This window comes from Myotis lucifugus, unplaced genomic scaffold (assembly GCF_000147115.1).
Source record: "Myotis lucifugus unplaced genomic scaffold, Myoluc2.0 scaffold_268, whole genome shotgun sequence".
In the NCBI taxonomy this organism is placed as follows: Eukaryota; Metazoa; Chordata; class Mammalia; order Chiroptera; family Vespertilionidae; genus Myotis; species Myotis lucifugus.
The window spans coordinates 1,558,935-1,577,663 of NW_005871316.1; the positions used below are offsets into that span (position 1 = coordinate 1,558,935).

The window sequence follows — 18,729 nt, forward strand, 5'->3', positions numbered from 1 at the left end:
GGCGATCAGGGGGTTTGGGCGCTGCCCCCTGTCACACTGCTCTAGGGGCCAGGAGGCCTCGCTGCTCCACCGATCCCGGTGCTGGGAGGCCTCGCTGCTCCGCTGATCCTGGTGCTGGGAGGCCTCGTGGCTCCTCTGATGCCAGGTTCGGGAGGCCTTGCGGCTCCACTGATCCCGGGTTCGGGAGGCCTGGCTGCTCCACTGATTCTGGTGCTAGGAGGCATATTACCCTTTTACTATATAGGATAGAGGCCTGGTGCATGGGTGGGGGCCAGCTGGTTTGCCCTGAAGGGTGTCCCGGATCAGGATGGGGGTCCCGCTTGGGTGCCTGGCCAGCCTGGATGAGGGGATGATGGCTGTTTGCAGCTGGTCACACCCCCTTCAGGGTGGGGGTCCCCACTGGGGTGCCTGGCCAGTCTGGGTGAAGGGCTGAGGGCTGTTTTCAGGCTGGCAGGTGACTGAAGCTCCCAACCGCTCCTTTTTTTCTTTTTTCTTTTATTCTGGGATTTATTTACCTTCTATGCCTGTCACTGGAGCTGAGAGCCGGCTTTAACTCTGAGGCTTGGCTGCAGCTCTGAGACCTCGGCTACTGAAAGCAGGTTTCTGGGCTTTGGTTACCTTCTGTATTTGAAACTTTGTTGCGACTCCAGCTCTGAGATCCTGGCTGACTGAAAGCAGGTTTCTGGGTTTTGTTTAGCTTCTATATTTGCAACATTGTTTCTAAGAGAGCAGCTCAGAGCCCAGCAGCGGCAGGTGGGGAATTTTGGCTTCCTCCATCACTGGAGCAAGCAAGCCTCCTGTTCGCTTCAGGGGCCTGGCTGCCAGCCGCCATCTTGGTTGGCAGTTAATTTGCATATCTCGCTGATTAGCCAATGGGAAGGGTAGCGAAGTTATGGTTAATTACCATGTTTCTCTATTATTAGATAGGATGAGTGAGATCATGTGGTATTTTTCTTTCACTGACTGGCTTATTTCACTTAGCATAATGCTCTCCAGTTCCATCCATGCTGCTGCAAATAGTAAGAATTCCTTTTTTACTGCAGCATAGTATTCCATTGTGTAGATGTACCACCATTTTCTAATCCATTCATCTACTGATGGGCACTTAGGCTGTATCCAGATCTTAGCTATGGTGAATTGTGCTGCTATGAACATAGGGGTGCATATATTCTTTCCTATTGGTGTTTCTGATTTCTTGGGATATATTCCTAGAAGTGGTATTAATGGGTCAAATGGGAGTTCCATTTTTAGTTTTTTGTGGAAACGCCATACTGTTTTCCACAGTGGCTGCACCAGTCTGCATTCCCACCAGCAGTGCAAGAGGGTTCCTTTTTCTCCACATCCTCTCCAGCACTTGTTGTTTGTTGATTTCTTGATGGTAGCCATTCTGACAGGTGTGAGATGGTACCTCATTGTTGTTTTGATTTGCATCTCTCGGGTGATTAGTGACTTTGAGCATATTTTCATATGTCTCTTGGTTTTCTGAATGTCCTCTTTCGGAAAGTGTCTATTTAGGTCCTTTGCCCATTTTTGATTGGATTGTTTATTTTCCTTTTGTTAAGTTGTATGAGTTCCTTGTAAATGTTGGAGATTAAACCTGTATTGGAGATAACATTGGCAAATATATTCTCCCATTCAGTGGGCTTTCTTGTTGTTTTGTTGATGGTTTCTTTTGCTGTGCAGAAGCTTTTTATTTTGATGTAGTCCCATTTGTTTATTTTCTCTTTAGTTTCCATTGCCCTAGGTCAGGGGTGGGCAAACTTTTTGACTCGAGGGCCACAATGGGTTCTTAAACTGGACCGGAGGGCCGGAACAAAAGCATGGATGGAGTGTTTGTGTGAACTAATATAAATTCAAAGTAAACATCATTACATAAAAGGGTACGGTCTTTTTTTTTTTTTAGTTTTATTCATTTCAAACAGGCCGGATCCGCGCGGGCCGTAGTTTGCCCACGGCTGCCTAGGTCCTAAACTCATTAGTCAACAGAGCCAAATATCAACAGTACAACGATTGAAATTTCTTTAGAGAGCCAAATTTTTTTTTAATTCTTTTTTTTAAAATATATTTTATTGATATTTTACAGAGAGGAAGGGAGGGGGATAGAGAGTTAGAAACATTGATGAGAGAGAAACATCAATCAGCTGCCTCCTGCACACTCCCTACTGGGGATGTGCCCTTGACCTGAATCGAACCTGGGACCCTTCAGTCCGCAGGCCGACGCTCTATCCACTGAGCCAAACCAGTTAGGGCAGAGAGCCAAATTTTTTAAACTTAAACTCTATAGGTAGGTACATTGTTATTAACTTAATTAGGGTAATCCTAAGGCTTAGGAAGAGCCACACTCAAGGGGCCAAAGAGCCGCATGTGGCTCGTGAGCCGCAGTTTGCTGACCACGGCCCTAGGAGCTGTATCAGTAAAGATATTTTATGACAAATGTCTGTTATTTTGCTGCCTATGGCTTCTACTAAAATTTTTATGGTTTCCCATCTTACGTTTAAGTCCTTTATCCATTTTGAGTTTATTTTTGTGTATGGTGTAAGTTGGTGGTCTAGTTTCATTTTTTTGCATATACCTGTTCAATTTTCCCAACACCATTTATTGAAAAGACTGTCTTGACTCCATTGTATGCTCTTGCCTCCTTTGTCAAATATTAATTGAGGATAATGGCTTGGGTCAATTTCTGGGTTCTCTGTTCTGTTCCATTGATCTATATGTCTGTTCTTGTGCCAGTACCAGTTTTGAGAACAGTGGCTTTGTAATATAGCTTGATATCTGGTATTGTGATCCCTCCAACATGGTTGTTCTTTCTCAAGATTGCTGCAGCTATTTGGGATCTTTTTTTTTTATTTCAGATGAGTTTTTGGAGAATTTGTTCTAGGTCTTTGAAGTATACTGTTGGTATTTTTATGGGGATTGCATTGAATTTATAGATTACTTTGGGTAGTATGGACATTTTAATGATGTGGATTCTACCAATCCATGTATATGGTATATTCTTCCCTTTGTTCATGTCTTCCTCTATCTCTTTTTTTTAACACCCTAAAATTTTCTGAGTACAGGTCCTTTGTCTCCTTAGTTAAGTTTATTTCTAGGTATCTTAATTTTTTTTATTGCAATGTTAAATGGGATTGCTTTTCTAATTTCTTTCTGTGAGTTCATTATTGGTATATAGAAAAGCCATAGACTTCTGGTTGTTAATTTTGTATATTGCTACATTGCTGGATTCATTTATTAAGTCTAGTAGTTTTTTGATGGAGTCTTTGGGGTTTTCTATGTAAAATATGTCATCTGCGAATAAGGACAGTTTTACTTCTTCTTTTCCAATTTGGATGCCTTTAATTTCTTCTTCTTGTCTGGTCACTATGGCTAGCACTTCCAGTACTATGTTGAACAGGAGTGGTGAGAGTGGGCATCCCTATCTTGTTCCTGTTCTTAGGGGAAATGCTTTTAGTTTTTGACCATTGTGTATGATGTTGGCTATAGGTTTGTCATATATGGCTTTTATTATGTTGAGGTATGATCCTTCTATTCCCACCTTGCTGAGAATTTTTATCAAGAAAGGGTGTTGGATTTTGTCAAATGCTTTCTGCATCAATGGATATGATTATATGGTTTTTAACTCTCAGTTTGTTTATGTGGTTTATCACATTTATTGATTTGCAGATATTGTACCATCCTGTATCCCCGGAATAAATCTCACTTGGTCATGGTGTATAATCTTTCTAATGGAATGCTGAATTTGATTTGCTAGAATTTTGTTGAGGATTTTGGCATCTATGTTTATGAGGGATACTGGCCTGTAATTATTCTCTTTCTTTGTATTGTGTTTATCTGCTTTTGGGATTAGGGTAATGCTGGCTTCATAGAAAGAGCTTAGAAGTGCTCCTTCCTCTTTTGGAATAGTCTGAGGAATATAGGTTTTATTTCTTCTTTGAATGTTTGCTAAAACTACCCTGTGAATACATCTGATCCAGGGCTTTTGTTTGTTGGAAGTTTTTTGATTACTGCCTCAATTTCCTCAGTAGTTATCAACCTATTCAGATTTTTTGATTTCTCCTGGTTGAGTTTTGGAAGGTTGTATTTTTCTAGGAATATGTCCATTTCTTCTAGGTTGTTGGAGTAGAGTTGCTCATAGTATTTTTTTTTTTTTTAGGATTCTTTGTAATTCTGTGTGGTCTGTTGTTATTTCACCTCTTTTGTTTCTGATTTTGTTTATTTGAGTCCACTCTCTTTGCTTCTTGGTGAGCCTGGCTAGAGGTTCATCAATCTTAAATATCCTTTCAAAGAACCAGCTCTGATCTTTTGTATTGTTTTACTTTGGTCTCTATGTAATTTATTTCCACTCTGATCTTTATTATTTATTTATTTCTGCTCACATTGGGCTTTTTTTGTTGCTCTCTAATTCTTCAAGTTGCAGAGTTAGATGGTTTATTACCAGTTTTTCTTAGTTTTTTGAGGTAGGCCTATAATGCTATGAACTTCCCTCTCAGGATTGCTTTCACTGTGTTCCAAAGATTTTGGATTGTTGTGTTTTCATTTGTTTCCAGGATGTTTTTTATTTCTTCTTTGATCTCTTTGGTAACCCATTCATTATTTAATAGTATGCTATTCAGCCCTGACTGGTTTGGCTCAGTGGATAGAGCATCAGCCTGTGGACTGAAGGGTCCCGGGTTTGGTTCCAGCCAAGGGCATGTACCTTGGTTGCAGGCACATCCCCAGTAGGGGGTGTGCAGGAGGCAGCTGATGGATGCTTCTCTCTCATTGATGTTTCTAACTCTCTTTCCCTCTCCCTTCCTCTCTGTAAAAAATCAATAAAATATATATACATTTTTTAAAAAAATAGTATGCTATTCAGCCTCCAAGTGTTTGAATTTTTGTGATTGTTTTTACTATAGTTGATTTCTAATTTTATGCAATTGTAATCTGAGAAGATGCTTGATATGATTTCAATCCTCTTGGATCTGGAGAGACTTTGCCTGTGTCCCAATATGTGGTCTATCTTTGGAAATGACCCATGTGCACTTGAGAAAATGTATATTCTGTAGTTTTGGGGTGGAATGTTCTAAAGATGTTGATTAAGCCCATCTGCTCTAGTGCATCATTTAGTATTGATGTTTCTTTGCTAATTTTTTGTTTAGAGGATTTATCCAGTGATGTTAATGGGGCATTAAAGTCTCCTACTATGATTGCGTTGCTGTCAATCTCACCCCTGATATCTTTCAGCAGTTTTTTAATGTATTTGGGTGCTCCTGCATTGGGTGCATAAATGTTTGCCAGAGTTATAGCCTCTTGTTATATTGATGCCTTTGAATTATGAGGTGTCCTTTCTTGTCTTTTGTTATGGTCTTCACTTTGAGGTCTATTTTGTCAGATATAAATATTGCTTCCCCAGCTTTTTAATTTTTTTCCATTTCCATTTGCCTGGTAGATATTTTTCCATCCCTTCACTTTCAGTCTGTGTGAATCTCTTGTTCTGAGGTGGGTCTCCTGTGGACAGCAGATATATGGGTCATTTTTTTAATCCATTCATTCACTTGATGTCTTTTGATTGGAGCATTTAATCCATTTACATTTAATGTTGTTATTGATAGATACTTGTTTGTAGCCACTTCTGTACTTTATGCCTGTGTTCCTTCCTCCCTTTCTATTTCTTTTTACAAACATCCCCTTTAGCATTTCTTGCATTGCTGGCTTGGTAGTGTAAACTGCCTTAGCCTTTTTTTTGTCTGAGAAGGTCCTGATTTCTCCTTCAATTTTGATTGATAGGGTTGCTGGAAAGAGTATTCTTGGACCTAGTCCTTTGTTTTGCATCACTTTGTATACTTCTTTCCATTCCCTTCTAGCTTGATGTGTTTCTGTTGAGAAATCATTTGATAATCTGATGGGGGATCCTTTGTAAGTAACTCTGTCTCTCTCTTGCAGCCTTTAAGAGTCTCTCTTTGTCGTTAACATTTGTCATTGTAATTATGATGTGTCTTGGTATGGGACTTTTGGGTTTCCTCTTGCTTGAGGACAAATGACTGTGTGGACTTGTGTAACTTTTTTCTTCCCCATATCTGGGAGGTTTTCTGTCATTATTTCTTCAAATAGATTTTGTAATCCTTGCTGCTCTTCTTGTCCTTCTGGCAGCCCTATTAAACTATGTTACTTCGTTTTGTGTTTTCCCAAAGCTCCCTTAGGCTCTTCTCCTTTTTAGTTTTGTTCTCCAGTTGCTATTCAGACTGGGCTTGTTTCCTTACCTTTTCTTCAAACTCACTAATTCAGTCCCCTGCTTCTTCTAGTCTACTGTTGAAACCTTCCATGGTGTTTTTAATTGTAGCTATTTCACTTTTGATTTCTTCCTCATTTTTGCATAGTTTGTTGATTTTTTCGTCCATCCGGTGTATGAACTGTACGACCATTAGACCATTACTCTGAATTCTTTTTCAGTCATGGTTCATGCCTCAGTTTCACTTATTTCTTTTTGTGGTGATTCCTCTTTTTCATTCCTCTGGGATTGTTTCGTTGTCTCCCCATTCTAACTATCACCAGAAGGTTCAAACACTGAGTATCCACAGGTCCACGGGCATATATGTATATAAGTTCTGTGTTTAATCTCTTTCCATCACTAGGTATTTTCTTCATAGATAGTTGAAGAGCTATCTATTTAGGAAATAAAAACTTTTAGGAAAGTTTATGGGTCTGCATCTTAATTTGAGCTGATATATATTAACTAGAGGCCCTGTGCACGAAATTCGTGTGTGTGTGTGGCGGGGGGGGCGCAGCACCACCTGTACCCTCAGGAGATGTCCTACTGATGGCTTAGGCCCCCATCACCCCGCTGCTGCTGCCACTGCTGGCTGCCGCAGCCACCAAGGTGTTTTCCTCAACAGGGACTCCAGTCTCTTCAACGAAAAAAAAATGACAACTTTCTTTATGCATTTTCAAGATGTCTCTTTCATAGGATATGATCTTTCTTTCTTTCTTTCTTTCTTTCTTTCTTTCTTTCTTTCTTTCTTTCTTCCTTCCTTCCTTCCTTCCTTCCTTCCTTCCTTCCTTCCTTCCTTCCCTCCTCCCTCCCTCCCTCCCTCCCTCTCTCCCTCCCTCCCTCCCTTCCTTCCTTTCTTTCCTCACCTGAGGATATTTTTCTATTGATTTTTAGAGAGCGTGGAAAAGAGAGGGAAAGACAGAAACATCAATGTGAGAGGGACACTTCGATTGATTGCCTCTTGCATGAGCCCTGACCTGGGCCCCGGCCAGGGAGGAGCCTGCAACGTAGGTACATGCCGTTGACCAGAATTGAACCCGGACCCTGCGGTTGGTAGGCCGAGGCTCTTTCCACTGAGCCAAACCGGCTAGGGCAGGATATGACATTTCTCAGCCCCTCCAGCAGTGGACCTTTGTTTTTTCCTCCAGGAGTGAGGTGGAAAAACCCTAGATCACCTTCTTGGATTCTTATTACCCAAGTTACCAAGAACACTGTGAGTGGTAACTTGAGTAATAAGCCAGTGAGCAGTCAGAAAAGGTGTTTCCTTTGCAGCTTATGTGCAGAAGCGGGACTGCTGGCATGCTGTGGCTGGCAGGCCCTGCTCTCTGAGGGCCGCAGCGCCTGGCAGCCAGGCCCTGCTGTCTGTCTGTGGGCTGCAGCACCTGGCAGCCAGGCCCTGCTGTCGGCGCCTGCCTTGCCCTGCCCACTGGGCCACCAGCCTTGCTGTGATAGGAGCCTTTGAACTGCAGGGGCGGGACCCAAAGGTGCTCCATGCATTTCCTGGTGACTGGTCATCCATCTGGTCATGAATCAAATAGATCAGTGGTCAGCAAACTCATTAGTCAACAGAGCCAAATATCAACAGTACAGCAATTAAAATTTCTTTTAAAAGCTAAATTTTTTAAACTTAAACTATATAGGTAGGTACATTGTTATTAACCTACCTATATAGTTTAAGTACTGTTGATACTTGGCACCTCCTCCGCCTGTGCCACTTCTCCCGTCGCCCAACCGACCGACACCCTCCACTTCTTCTAATGCCACTTCTTCAAAATAGACTCGCCCAGGCCGAAAACTGACTTCTGTGCATGGGCTGTGAAGTTTCAATTGCACTTACGTGCACGCCCGCACGCGGTATTTTGTGGAAGAGCCACAGTCAAGGGGCCAAAGAGCTGCATGTGGCTCGTGAGCCACGGTTTGCCAACCACTGCCCTAGATAAATTCATTCTACAAAAGATAAAACTTTGAGATGGGAAGATCATTACTAGGGAAAAGAGATTTTTTTCATTGTAACTTAGTAACATATCTAAAGCTATTGGGGTAAAGATATAGTTTACCAACCGCCTTTGAGAGAGAGAAAAACAAGAAGAATGGGAATTAGACAGCTAGGTAGAAAACCTGGAGTTAGAATAAGTTCCAAATACTATTTATGCCATTTGCAGTCAGTACCTTTCTACTATCACCAGTAATACTTACAGATGTAGGTATTAACATAGTTGATCATGTTTCATTTTAAATTTTCTTGAAATATCCTATGCAGGAGTGTGACTGAAGATAGGGTAAATCCATGGTGGTAATGACGTCAAGCATGAAATAAAGAGCTATGTTTTCTAGGATATGCTTTTAAGATATGCCCAGCATTATGAACTATTGAGAAGTATTACACTTCTGTATGATAATCGTTTTTAAAAACTTATGCACATGACTTTGGTTAATAACTTTAAAATGAATATTGGAACTGTTTTGACTATAAAGATATCTAACTTGACTATGATACAACTTTATTATTTAAAAAATCATTAAGAAATTAATTCCACTTAACTATGTTCGTTGTCATATGGAATTATAGTCCTGTTTTTTTCTTTCAAATAATTTTTCTTTTAAATATTAGCATGGACATCACAGAACTAGAAAATGAACAGTTGGAGGATAAAAACATCCAATCATCTATAACTCCTCAGGTAAAAACTTAAAGCTATACTGTAATACATGATATAAAAATCAACTTGATCATAAAATATATTTCTAAAGCTTATTTATTAGGTTTTTCTTATATGTTTGGTTAAAAATGAGAAGTGGTCATTAGCTGGTTTTAATGGGTCCTAAGAAATGCGCAAAAGAAATTAAAAGATGGAAAGGTGTGACTACAGATTGTTTTCGAGTTAAAGAGAGCATATTTTAGGAATACTGGAAATTGTATGTAGCTTCTTATTTTTTGCCATGTCCAGGAACAGCTCAGTAATTTAGACTACAAAAGGTAAAGACAAATCCAACTAATTAAAATGTTGTACTATATACAGGGTGAGGCAAAATTAGGTTTACAGTTGTGAATTTGTGAAACACAGTTTTTCTTATATTATTTATTTTATATTATTCTCCATACAAAGAACTGCAAACCTACTTTTTCCCCACTCTGTATTTGAAGAGACCCAAGTTTTATTTTTGCAAGTATATAGAATAAGGTCTAGTTTTCCTAAATAATAATTGCTCATATTAGTACTATAATCTTTTATTTTTTTAAAAAATGAGACTTCTATAGTTTTTAAGGGCCAAAGGTTCTTCTTTTAAATATTTAAAATATTCACCACTAATTGCGATTATTATTTTTATCTGTAAAGACTTCATCTTGGGAGGGCCCTGCCCTCCAAGCTGGGACTTGCACGTGGCAATGAGAGGACTGTGCCCTCTCATCAGTCCAAGGCTTGAACCTGTCCAAAACACTGCAGCGGCTCCCCACAATAAAGTTTTAATTCTGTTTCTTTGTTACTAATGTTGTGGTCCCACCCCATAACAAAGAAACAAAGGAAAATTTCCCCATCGAATTCTGAATACTATTACTCCTTCGGGAATGCCGTGTCATAAATTAAAATTGAAAGTGGGTGCAATCATCATGCTATTGAGAAATCTCAATAGTAAATGGGGTCTTTGTAATGGTACCAGATTTATTATCAAAAGATTACGACCTAACATTATTGAAGCTGAAGTATTAACAGGATCTGCAGAGGGAGAGGCTGTTCTGATTCCAAGAATTAATTTGTCCCCATCTGACACTGGCCTCCCATTTAAATTGATTCGACGACGGTTTCCTGTGATGCCAGCATTTGTGATGACTATTAATAAATCACAAGGACAAACTCTAGACAGAGTAGGCATGTTCCTACCTGAACCCGTTTTTGCACATGGTCAGTTATATGTTGCTTTCTCTCGAGTTTGAAGAGCATGTGATGTTACAGTTAAAGTTCTAAGTACCTCATCACAAGGGAAATTAGTCAAGCACTCTGAAAGTGTTTTCACTCTTAATGTGGTGTACAGGGAGATATTAGAATAAGTTTAATCACTTTATCAGTCATTGTTTGCATCACTGTTGTTTTTATATCATGTTTTTGTTGTTTTCATATCATGTTTTTGTTGTTTTTAGATCATGCCTCTGTTGTTGTTATATCCTTTTGTTACTGTTTATTTATTAATAAATTTATATATTATTTTCAAAAAAAGACTTCATCTTAGTTTATGTCAATTTGTTATAAATTCTGAAATAATAAAATTTAAAGAAATATGGTTTTACTGTATATGACCTTTTACTTATCCTAATCAAAATTCATCTTTGCCCTTGGGCCATATACATCTTGGCCCTTTTGTATAGTGACAGACTTTTAAAAAAAGATCTCTACATGGGAACTCAAACAGATTAATCATGATTAGATTTAAAGAACTTTGATCTTAAAGAGCTACATAATTTGTTTACATCAGCTGCTCTGGTGCCCCTGTTCCCCCAGCCATTAAATGTTTCCTCTTCCTTCCCTTATTCTGTCCATGCTCTCTAGCCTTCATTACATTTCTTGTGACAATGTGATGTTCTCTCTTTCATGTACTCAAAGACCCAAAGTATTATCAATACACACACACACACACATATATATATACATTTCATGAGGACAGTAAGGCAAATTTGAAGATCTCTGTTCTAGGGTTAACTTGACTCTTTTTTTATTTAAAAAATTTTGTTTTTTACCTTGGGAAAAGCTTTTCAGTATTCTCATGAACTGTTTTCTCCCTAAACCAGCAGTTTCATAATTAGACTAACTACTATTAAAAGTCTGAAAGATTGAAGTATACCCCTGAACTATCTGAATATGTTATCTATAAATAATAGTGGAAGCTTGAACCTTCACCTTCTGAAGGCTTGATCTGTTTTTTTTTTTAATTTTTCTTTCAGTTACATAATTTTTCAAATGAAATCGGTCCATGTTTACCTCCTTTCCAATTTAGTTGTATTTTTATTCCACAGAAGTTAGTTTGATAATCTTTGGGAATTAAATTGAGGAGGGACACTTTTCATTACTCTATCCACACTATAGGCTCACTTATTCATATATATAAATCACAAATGAAAATGACAGGCCTGAAGTCTATAAAAGGCTAAGTCAAGGTATCCTGCAAAATAAAATGTACACCTATGACATCCCCATATGTCAATATCATATATTGATATAGAGCATGAATAGTCTTTTGTGTGTGTAATTCTCCATGTTGACAGTAATAATAAGAGTTTAATTATGAGATTTGGTGGTTTTATACCTTCATAAATTTGTATGGAAAGTAAATTTCTTAAAATATTCCTTTGTTTTACTTCAGATCCTCAAAGATGATAATACTGGAGAAGATGAAGAAACTAAGGAAATTGTCGTTTTAGAAACAGAGGAAACAAAACCACAGGTGACAAAAAATGCTTTTCCTCCACAAGGAAGATTGAATAAGTGTATTACAAATGGTATGTAAAATAAGAAATGTGTTTGATAAATATTAAACCACAAGCTAACAATACCACTGTTAAATCTATGTACTCCCAGATGAGATTATCCGCTTGATTAGAGTCAATATGTGGACAAAAAGAAAATTTTTCCTTGAATCTGTCAAAAGAATAATTGCTTAAGAGATTTATATTTTTATGTTTTTATAACTTTTAATGTTAAATTGCATAGATTAGAAATAGCATTGATTAAACATTTTTATTTAAAACCTACTTTTCACATTTATTTTTTTAATGTTTATTTTTTTTAGAGAGTGGGGAAGGGAGAGGGATAGAGAGATAGAAACATAATGAGAGAAAAACATTAATCAGCTATCTCCTGCACACCCCCAAAAGAGGATCGAGCCTACAACCCAGGCATATGCCCTGAGTGGGAATCAAACCAGACCTCTTGGTTCATGGGTCAACACTCAACCACTGAGCCACACCAGCCAGCCACATTTATTTTTCAGTTAGTAAAATGAATATTATATTTCTGGCAATATTACAGTTATTACATTAGGCTGCAATTTTTAAAACATCTGTTGCCTTGTAAATAGTTATATAAAACTTGCTTTCATACTAACAGTTTAAAGTATCTCATTGTCACCAAATATGTATGAGATTTTCTTGATTTTTTTCCTAGATGTTCCATATGATTAAACTTAAAAGAGAGAGATTTTGACCTCCAAAAATAGAAAGCCTATAGAAAACAAAAAATTATTTTAAAATATGAGGATAAGCAATTGAAGTTTTAAACTTTTAATTTCTTAATTTGTTGCTTTGTAACTTTAAACTTTTGAAAGCAAATTTTATTCATTGATTTTTCATTAATAAAAGTTGCTTTTTAATTAACATTACTATTTTTAAGGTCCTGAATCTAAACTAAACTAAATATCTGCCAGTGTAAGTGATTGGACTTCTTTGTAAATATAATTTCTGCATGTAGGTCTTACCTGCATGTTTCCATGACCCTATTTAGTGGACAGTTTCTATAGAGCAGTTTTTAGGAGTAAGGCCAGGGCTTATGGAAGAGAGAAAAATGTATTGGTCACCAAAGGTTTTCCATTGAGATTGAGGACTGCTGTTCTCTCATGAAATAATTGACGAGTTTTATAACAACAGTATTGAAATTACAAACTTACTTAGATCTATAACCCATTTCCTCCGTTGTTATCTTTCAGTTTTGATTTTGCCATTTTAGAGAAATTTATAGAAAAATATGCTTCCATGTTTCTATTTGGGGGGTTGTATATTCTTGTACTCTTTCAGTTTCTTTCTCTCTGTCTCGAACACACACACACACACACACACACACACACACACACTCACTACATTCATACTAAAGAAATCCTCAAAACAGCATGTACTCTGGATAATTGAAAGAAATAGAGCTGCAGTTTCTCTATAAATCATACTTAATTCATTATATAGAAATCTAAACTCTCAACCACATGCAGAAATCAATCTTATCACTTTTAATCACACTATTTATAGCCTATACTGGTACTGGGGAAGTGTCTTGCCTAATCCCAAAGAAATGGATATTCTACAGCAATAGGTTTAGGTTTTAGGCTATAAGTCCTTTTTAGTTTACTAAGTTCACTTATTTTTATGAAGCTGTTTTCCCTTAAAATAAATGAAAGGAAAGTTTTATTATACATCTAACTATCAGTCTTAGGGTCAGACTTTCTGCATTAAAATCTTATCAGTTTTATGAAGGAAGAAGTCTTGGAAGTTTAGAGCTCAAAGGTAGTATCTCAGACCCTTCCAGATTGTGGTCCAGCTTCATCACTCCATCCTAACAACAAATAAAATGCTGAACAAACTGAAAAATTGACAACCTTTGGTTTAATCAAAGAAGTGAGGTCATGGCACCTGTCCATAATCATAGGTACGGGCCAAATCAATGGAGCCTTGGATAAGACAAGCCCCCCACGGCCTGCCAGGCCGGTACCTGCTCCTGGATTGCGAGTGCCGGGCATGGGCTGGGCACGCGCTTGCTCGGAGGGGGCGTGAGGCAAGAGCACTGGCTGTAGAGGTTAGTGGCCGCGGTACCCCGTGCCCCACGAGCCCGTAGTTGCGGGGCCTCCCGCCCAGGGTGCTCACAGCCGTGGGGGCCGCAGATAACCGCAAGGGGTGGAGGAAAGGAGGGGGCTGGCCTCGGTACTTGGAGGAACCGCCGTGCATACCTGGAGACAACGTGGTCTCCCTGATCCAGCGGATCGCCTGCCAGGCCTGCCTCACCTTCCAAGGCCATGGGGGCGGACGCAGCGCTTCCCATCGTGGCGTGGTGCCAGGCTCTGAGGTGCCGTCGATGCCGCAGGGCTTCCCGGAGAACCTGAGAAAGCTGAAGAGCCTGCTAACCCAGGTCGGTGCAGAGGACCTGAATATCGCCCCGCGCAAGGCCACCCAACCTGCCACCCGTTACCTACATGCACATCTACGAGATGGATGGCTTCGGCCTGGACGTGTTCCTGCTCAAGAGCGGCACGTCCATCCCGCTGCACGACCACCCGGGCATGCACGGCATGCTCAAGGTGCTCTACGGCACCGGCACCATGCGTATCAGCTGCACGGACAAGCTGGAGGCGGGTGGGCAATGACAGCGGGCCCCGCTGCCAGAGCAGCAGTTCGAGCTGCCGCTGCAGCCCGCGAGCGGGACACTGTCCCGCCTGTCGTGCTCAGCTCGCCAGCGGCCCCTGCATCCTCACGCCGCACTGGGACAACCTGCACCAGATCGATGCTGTGGACTGGCCCGCTGCCTTCCTGGACATTCTGGCCCCGCCCTACGACCCCAAAGACGACCGGGACTGCCACTATTACAGGGGGCTCCCCGTCAGGGCCAAGGAGGCCTCCGGATCGACCTGGGACTTGCCCCGAGAGGTGTGGCTCCCGGAGACCCCTCAAGCCGATGACTTCTGGTGAAAGAGGGAGCCCTATCCAGGTCCCAAGGTCGTCTCTTGAAGCCGCAGGCGCCCAGGAGAGGGGAGCTGAAGACTTGCCCTACTCAAATCTGGGCCTGGCTGCCAGCAACCCTCCACAAGGGCTCTCGCCCTACCCCCAGGCTACCTGGGCATTGGATCTACTGAAGTGGGCTGGTGTGCTTCATCGGGAGCCTTGGGAATTGCGGGCAACTGGACCGCAGCCACCCGGGCACGGTTATGGGGGCGGGGGAGGCTAGGTTGTTTTCTGGCTTTGTCACTGCCGCCAGGGTTTTGATTTGGGGGAAGGGGAGCAGGGGACTATCTGAAGCGCTTCCATCCTAAAGCCATAATGAAAATATTCTTCCTTTGTTCCCATCCTATACAAAATACAATGAGAGGTTTTCTCCCCTCATTGCCTTCGCCTTGGGTAAACAGGGCTTGCTTTCCACTTATGTCCTTATGCCCTTTGCTCCTTGTTATAGTTTTAACTCATGGGCTGCAATGACCCAGTGGTTTGAATTGTTTTTAGTTCAAGTCATTGGTCAAAAACTAGGTTTAGAGAGACGAGCTACTTTTTTAAGTGAGCTGCCCTGCCTGATTAATTCGTTGCGAAAATTAAATCAATTTTCCAGAGTTGGGGGATCATCCCCAGGACATAAATATGCATGTAGAGGACAAGATTTTCTTTCCTCCCCTTGCCCAGTAGTCACATCTGGTTTACTCCGGCAACATCCACTAAGAACTTCACACCTGCATTTCTTAGTGACATATTCTCACTTACAGCTTATCTTCCCTGTGAGTCCCCAGATCTGTGAGTTGAGCAGATTTCTTGTTGCAGATTCACCTTTAATGCAAAACCTATATTACCCTCAAGTGACTTTTTTGGTCATAGTATAAGAGGTGGTAGGGTAATGCTGTATTTTCTAACCAGAAGAGTCAGAGGCACTGAATCAGTATGCTTCCAAACAACTGAATGTAAAACACCTCTCCGCTGGCCAGCTGTTGAACTCCATGTTCCTATTTACTTCCAGTATTTTCCTGCAAAAGTAGAGGAAAATGTTGACTGTTTCAAATTCTGTCACACCTAATGTTCCAGAGAGCTGGTGGTTCTAGCTGTGTTATTGGTGGCCCTGTTCTCAGAACCGACTCTCCCTCTAGCAGGAGAGAGACAACGCTTGCTTCCTCTGGTGTGGTTTTCTATAGGGAGAGCGAGATGGCACTGGTGACCCAGGCTCCGCAATGGAGAATTAAGTATTCTGCTGGCCATTTTAGGGCACCAAAAATCCACACTCCCAGCCTCTTGAACAGTTGTGCTATCTGTAACTAGTTTTATTTTTGTCCTTTTAATAGTCTGAGCAACTTGACCTTGTTTACAAACACATTGACACTATTTGCTTCTGGCCATGAAGCACTATTGTTTCCCCCGCCCCCCCTTTTTTTTTTTTTTTACTATTTATAGGATTCCTTTTTTCACAATCTTTTAATAACAAATTGTAGAAATAAACACATTAAAATTTGAAGAAGAAAAAAGTGAGGTCACAGGGCAAATTACTGCCCTTGTAACCAAATATTGGATATGGGAAGGCAGATACAGAGAATCATAACCTAACAGAGAAGACACCTCTGTGGGAACCAGTACCAGAGCAGGAAAACCAAAATTATAATGGAAAATTGGCTGTAGGCTCAGTGTGAACAAGTCTAAGAGTTAAAAACTCCAGAGGGAATCCAGTCATGGTGTGAGCAGACACACTTCTGTCCAGGAGCCATCTGGCAAGGGGAGGGGGTAAAGTAACCACAATGAAATATACCACAGCATTCTATTCTAAAGACCTGTCCTTAAGAGAAAGTATTTTATCAGCCCCTAACCTATGGGAGTTTTATCAGAGCCCATCCTATCTGTGAGAAGAGAAATACCCAACTCCAGACCCCTCTAGCCATCCTGTATAATCTGTGAGGATAGAAAAAACCTGAGAGGCACTAGTGAAGTTCACAGCCCAAGGGCACAGGCTCACTAAAAGACTGAGTCCTAATCCTAGAGCCACAACACTCTTACCCTCCTACCATACTTTACCACCATATACCAAAGGTCCTTGTACCCAGGACATCATGCTAACCTTTAAACAAAAATATGTACAATGTATTAAAGGGAAAATAACAACTTTGAAGAGACCCAGACACAGACATGGCAGAGATATTGGAATTATTAGACCATGAATTCAAAACAACTATGACTGACATACTCAAGGTTCCAATGAAAATGTAGACAATAGGTTGGTAGTGTAAGCAGAGAGATGGAAATTCTAAGAAAGACTCAAAAGGAAATGCTAAAAATTAAAAGCACTGAACAAATGAAGAATGAATTTGTTGGGTTCATTAGTAGAGTGTACACAGCTGAGGAAAGACTCTCTGAACTTGGGGATATGTCAATAGAAACTTACAAATAGAAGGAAGGAGAAAAGCACACTGAGACTCAGAGGAGGTGCAGAAGTAAAGTGCAGAGGTACGGAGGTGCATGCGGAAAGGGCTGGCAACTGAGGACATGGTTGTCTTTTTCAATCGAGAGGGAGTCTCAAGCTCCCGACAGCTCTGAACTCCAGTTCTGGGCGAGTCTCTGGGGACCCAGACTCATATGGGGAGAAACTGGACGGTCTGGCATCAGTCGGAATTCAAAAAAGGGCGGCTTTCTCTCAGAGGTGCTGGCAGCAATTACCTCAGGACACTGAGACCTGGGGACTCTTAGGGCAGGGCTAAGGATCAGCCATAGTTGTTTGCTTCGTCCTGTTGATTCCCCGAGACGCCGCCCCACACAAGCTGTGAGCAGAGGCTTTTGCATATGAATGACCTGGCCCTTTGCAATCTAAAATTACCTAACAAACTGCAGCTTGGTCAGAGAGACACAAATATCCAAAAGAAGGCCCAAGGCCACACAGCAGCTTGCATTGCTTCACAGCTGAGCCTCATCTGGGCACCTCCAAACCCTAAACAAAGAACAGGAATCTGCAGATCTCTCCATAGCTCCAGCTGGGTAGCCTCAGGCAGAGCCTAAATTAACACCTCCTTAGAGATCCAAGTGCCAGTGTACTCAGTGATCAGAGTGAGACCATCCAGATTATAACTCCTCAGATCCATAAGGGACACACTCAGGGGGCAGACTCAGTGAGCACCAAAGCCCCACTGAAGCAAGCCTTGCCCCAGAAGGGTGTCTCCAACACAGAAGTTCTCCCACTGTAGACAAAGCTGATTCTCACAACCAATTGGCCTGGAGGTCAAATCCTCCCAGGGCTACCAACTACAATCAAGGCTTAACTACAAGACTGTGCACAAAGCCCACAAAGGGGTGCACCAAGAGTGTCCACCTCAGGTAATTGGGGAGGCTGAGCCACTGGGCCCTATAGGACACCTAGCACAGAAAGCCACTCTATCAACACAGGGAAGCAGCCAAAATGCAGAGTCAAAGAAACAGGTCACAAATGACAGAAATGGTGGAAAGCAAACGACTGGATATAGAGTTCAAAACCACGGTTATAAGGTTACTCAAGAATCTTCTAGAAAGTGCCAATTTAGCGAGACCCTCAAAAAATCTAGTGAGACCCTCGATGTTGTGATAAAGGACCAACTAGAAATTAAGCATACACTGACTGAAATAAAGAATATTAAACAGAGATCCAAGAGCCGACTAGAAGATCCCAAGAATCAAGTCAAAGATTTGAAATACAAAGAAGCAAAAAACACCCAACCAGAAAAACAAAAAGAAAACAGAATCCAAAAATATGAAGATAGTGTAAGGAGCTCTGGGACAACTTCAAGTGTACCAACATCCGAATTGTGGGGGTGCCAGAAGAAGAGAGAGAGAGCGAGCAAGATATTGAAAACCTATTTGAAGTAATAATGACAGAAAACTTTCCCTACCTGGTGAAAGAAATAGACTTATAAGTCCAGGACACTGAGAACCCCAAACAAAAGGAATCAAAAGAGGACCACACCAAAACACATCATAATTAAAATGCCAAGAGCAAAAGACAAAGAGAGAATCTTAAAAGCAGCAA

The 18,729-nt window shown here is 40.9% G+C and overlaps 1 pseudogene; it reads left to right on the forward strand.

Moving 5' to 3' along the window:
* Positions 1–8,859: 8,859 nt before the first annotated feature.
* LOC102417855 lies at positions 8,860–14,734 on the forward strand (annotated as a pseudogene).
* The last annotated feature ends 3,995 nt before the right edge of the window (positions 14,735–18,729 follow it).